The sequence below is a fragment of the Myotis davidii genome, unplaced genomic scaffold, assembly GCF_000327345.1.
Source record: "Myotis davidii unplaced genomic scaffold, ASM32734v1 scaffold1820, whole genome shotgun sequence".
Classification (NCBI taxonomy): Eukaryota; Metazoa; Chordata; class Mammalia; order Chiroptera; family Vespertilionidae; genus Myotis; species Myotis davidii.
In genome coordinates this window covers 99,360-104,291 of record NW_006293329.1, presented here as the reverse complement: position 1 = coordinate 104,291, position 4,932 = coordinate 99,360, and the positions used below count along the sequence as shown (strand labels likewise).

General features: G+C 44.9%; 1 long non-coding RNA gene across 1 annotated transcript in view; it reads right to left on the bottom strand.

The window, feature by feature from the left end:
* LOC107183641 overlaps positions 1-4,254 on the bottom strand; it is a 29,149-nt gene extending 24,895 nt beyond the window's left edge. Inside the window, exons 1-2 of the long non-coding RNA XR_001514426.1 lie at positions 3,860-4,254; positions 3,689-3,778 (exon numbers count right to left, since the gene is read on the bottom strand). This is a non-coding gene — a long non-coding RNA (uncharacterized LOC107183641). The remainder of the gene's footprint in view (positions 1-3,688; positions 3,779-3,859) is intronic.
* Positions 4,255-4,932: the final 678 nt, after the last annotated feature.

Here is a 4,932-nt window from a genome sequence, read left to right as displayed (position 1 = left end):
AGGATATGCTATAAAAGTAAGGATGCAGTTCTGTACCTGTTGATATAACAGTGTTCAAGTTAAGCCTGGACAGAGAAAGGCAAACACAGACTACTTGTACTGTGGTGGTTCTACAACCATACACTGAGAATCAGAGCATCAGGGAGTCTACTCATTGACCAAGAAGGTGCAGGGGAGGTTCTTACACTGAGAACAACAAAAGCTAGAAGTATGAATGGACAGAACATGATTGCATGGAAATCTGGACAGATGAATGGACAGGACCCCAGCACACCAAAAGCTAGCAAGATACTTGGATAGAAAGTAGCATTTCTATCCAGTTATCCCTATCTCTAGGAGAACCTTGGGCATGAGCAGGAAGGGGATATGGTCTTTGAGATGAGAGTCCAACATCCTCCCATGTTGTACAGCACGTGAATAAACCTCTTTCCTGTAGTACCAGCACCTGCCTCACAAGTTTGGCTTTCATCGCCACAGGCAGCCAAACCTCGATTTTTTGTTCAGTTAGGGTTCCTGCAGAAGACACGCAGGGCTGACTCTGGGAGGGGAGACAGTTACTTTTCACTCATTTATCTTCTACCTTCTAAATTTTGTTCTTTATGCACACACACACACACACACACACACACACACACACACACATTCTTTTTAAAGATCAGAAATTTTAGAACTTGACTTTGGGAACCTGCTATGTGTGCTATTTCTCCAAAAAGGCACAAGTAAGTGGTGAGCCGTATGTGCCATGCGTGTAGATCACACTGACCTCCTGAAATAAATCTCTCCTTCAGCTTCGCTCTGACCAACTCCTTCCCTGGAGTCCTCAAGTGCTGACTCCACCTGAGCCTGAGTCACTGTCCCCTCCACCACAGGAGCCTATCCCCCAGGACCTGACAAGCTCTCCCACACGGAATGATACCCTGAACCTGCAGGATGGACCCTCCACTCCATTAGGGAAGGGCTGGTCCCAGGGCCAGGGACTCAGAGGTGAGCAGGGCCCACATCAGAAAGCAGAGGCCTCTGGTCCCTGACTTACTCAATGAGAGCACAGTTCCCTGTTTTTTGAACATCAGAAGGTAAATATCCAAGCAGATGGGAAACAGAAAACATGGCAGGTCCTTATCATCGTTATCACCTTGAAACAAGTGTGGACACTCGGCACACGGACACATGCTTTGATGGAGGGGCAGGAACAGGAGCATCAAAGGGGCTTTGAGGGCGACATCGGCCTTGGCCCTAGGCCAGCCAAAGGCACAGCTTCCCTCCTGCACCGTGTGTCTCTTAACCTCCTCCCTTCTGACCTATAAGTACAGGCTGACTGTGCCCTGAACACCACTCTCTCCTGTCCTCTCACCTGACACTCAGCTCCAGGTGACTCTCAGCCATGAGGACCCTCACTCTCCTGGCTGCCCTTCTCCTCTTGGCCCTCCAGGCCCAGGCTCAGACCCTCCAAGAGACAGCTGACCAGGTTCCCGCCCAGGACCAGCCTGAAGCCAAGGACCAGGGTGAGCTTTGGTCTGAGGATGAGGACGAGGCTGAGGATGGTGACCAGGACGTGGCCATCTCCTTCACAGGAGAGGAACGCCTCGCTCGAGCTGCAGGTGAGACACCAGCCAACTGGGGTCTGTGCAATTGGGGTCTGTGGTCCATTAGGGGGGCTTGTTGGAAAGGGCCAGGTGTCTGGGCTCAAAATTGGGTGTAAGGATGACTGGGGGTGAGGAGTAATTGCCCTGAGTTGGAAAGGACTGGTGTGGGGAAGAGGCAAGACATAAGAATGTACATCATTGACTAGGATCAGAGAAAACTGATGATCCTGCATGATCGCACAGAGCCAGTGAGATTCCTGGTGATTTATGAGAAACATGTGAATCCTTTCAGCCTGACCTGGCAGGTGTTGCCATGGTGACTAGAGAGTTCCTCTCTCAGAAGATCTCCTCCCAGTCCCCTCCCCAGTGCCTGACCCTCCTCCTCCCTCCACAGAACTTCAGAAAATAAAAATAGAGAACTGCCGCTGCAGGCACAACTGCCAAGTTAATGTCTTAGGCGAGTTGCTGGAGCGTGTCACTGGGGTGTGTCAAATCTCTGGTTTTCAACTCAAGCTGTGCTGTCAATGAGCTTTGTGGACCGAGACCTGAAGCACCACCAGATGCCCCTGAAGACCGGGAAAAGGTCTTTGTACCTGTGCCCTTTCTTCTTTCTCTCTCAATAATAAATTTCAAGTATTTAGCCCACCGTCTGGCTCTTTTTCCCCTCTTTCATAAGATTCATGCACGTGGTTCCCTTGTGTAGAGATTTCTGTGCTGACCAATCTACAGTAAGTTAACGTGCCTTTGCATCTTGGTGATACACAGCGTAAGTGTCACACGGCAACCACAAACCAGCAAAAGTGAGCATACTTCTTAATTAAGACAATTTGGGTCTACAAAATAAATCCCATTCATAATAAAACTCAAAAGAGGGAGGTTTCTACAGAGTGTCCAGAAGGTGTTGATTTGAGGACAGGCAGATTCAATAGACTATGTTACTTGTTCTTTGATGTTAAGATGCAAGAGGGCACTGATTATATATATATATATATTCTCCTGACAAGCAGGCATTTTAGTTACCCATATATTTTTCTAAAGACTAGATATTTTTCTATCAACTAGATAGAGTGAACTAATGGTTCATTGTGCCAACAACAAGGAAGATGTAAGAACTACACCAAAAGCAGAGTATACTGACCAGCATCAGTGTCTCAAATAATGACCAGAGAAAGGGGAGCACAGAAGCTAGTCAGTATAGGTGTTCACGCTGAATGACTAGTGAAAGAAAGGGTCCCTTTTTGAACCCCAAAAGTTAGATTATTCCAATGTCTAATGATGGAGTGGTCTCATCTCTCTCTCTCTTTCTCTCTCTCTCTCTCTCTCTCTCTCTCTCTAAGAAATTGACTCTACTAGTTATAATAAACCTGTACACATTGTAATAAAATTCTGGCAAGAAGTAATATGTCCTTATTAATACCAATGACAGGCCCTTCACTCCTAACTTGAAAAGGAGGCGGCTGAGAAATCACTGAGTGTGACAGAGGCCTTATTTCTAGAAGAAAAGGTCTCTCCGCCCTCCCTTTCCCTTTCCAAGGTCGCTACCGACGCCCTTACAGCCACGACCTTGTGTTCCTCCCTGAACCTATGTTGTACTGATAGAAACCTCGATTTCATCTTTGCACTGTGACCACTTCTATTTTGAGAATGTTTTTCCCTGAAAAGACTGAGAAGGAGAAACCGTTTATGTTTAGCCTTTACTCTCAGTCTGAATGACTCTCTGCTTCCACCAACAGCACACGAAAGCACTGACATGTGGAAGACTGGGCTTTACAAACTTTAGTGGGAAAGATGCAAAACTCAGAAATTCCCCCCAAAAAACATTTCACAAACTACATAAAAATCCAATGTATCTGCATAGACCAGAGAAAAGGGGGAAAGAGAAGTGACAAATTCTGAAAATTATTTGCAGCTTTTGGGACAAAGAACTCATCTCCTGAATTTAAAAATGAATCAAAAAATTAGAGAAATAAATCAGCCGGCTATTCCATTTCCTAAAAGAGATGCCTATAAAAGGAAAACATTTCAAGAAAACCAGTACAGGTCAGCGTGGCCCCTGACTCCTGAGAGAAGCAAAGCCAGGACTCCCCTGGGATGGCAGTTCTTACCTGTCAGAGGGGAAGATGCCAACCCTCCCAGTCCAGGTGTCACACTGCTTGCAGCCAACACCAGGACCCCAGCATCCCAGCCACCAGCAGCTGCAGAAAGTAAGGAGCGTGTTTTTCCCAAGTCACAACAATCCGTCGTGGGCAGCCTGGGATTGTGTGACATGGCTCAACCTGGGGATCAAGGACGTGCGTCTCACATCCTCCTGCTCCACTGTCCACATGGAGTACGTGTCCTCTTCATGGTCAAAATCCAGCTGCCACAAGTCCAACGGCTCCTGTCCTCCAAGCAGAGATGGGGAGAAATATATAAAATAGTAGCATAGCACAAACGTGGAGCAGTAATTCATTTTATTATTTTAAAATGGACCCTTCCCAGGGGGTTCATTTTATTGGTCAGAACTCTGTATACTGGCCACCCTGAGCTGCAAGACAGTTGGGACATCAAGTGTTTTTCACAAAGCACATTGCTACCCAGATTGAGCAGGAAGGAAAGATGACGAAATTGGGGAATAACAGGGCCTTTTAAATACCTACCACAGACTCATAAGGAAAAGAAAGAGAGAGGACACAAACCAATGAAATCAGAAATGAAAGTGGAGAATTAACAACTGACATCACAGAAATACAAAGAATTGTAAGAAAATACTATGAATAAGTATATGCCAACAAATTGAACAACCTGGGAAAATGGATAAATTCCTAGAGGCATACATCTTCCAAAAATGAATCAGAAATAATCAGAAAACCAGAGCAGACCATTTACAACTAATGAAATCGAAGCAGTAATTTCAAAAACCGCCCAGCATACAAAGCCCAGGTCCAGATGGCTTCATGGGCAAATTTTACCAAACTTTTACAGAAGAATTAACACTTATCTTCCTCAAACTATTCCCAAAAAATCAAAAGGAGGGAAGACTTCCAAGCTTTTCTTTTTTATGAGAACAGCATTATCCTCATTTCAAAACAATATCTGGACACTATAAAGAAAGAAAATTAAAGGCCAATATCCCTGATGAACAAAGATGCTAAATTCTCCACACAATATTAGCAAACGGGATCCAGCAATATATTTAAAAACTCATACACCATGATCGAGTAGGATTTATTCCGGGCATGCAAGGTTGGTACAAAATTCGCAAACCTATAAATATGATATGTCACATAAACAAATGAAAGATAAAAATTAAGTGATTATATCATAGAAGCAGAAAAAGCATTTGATAAAATCCAGCACCCATTTATGA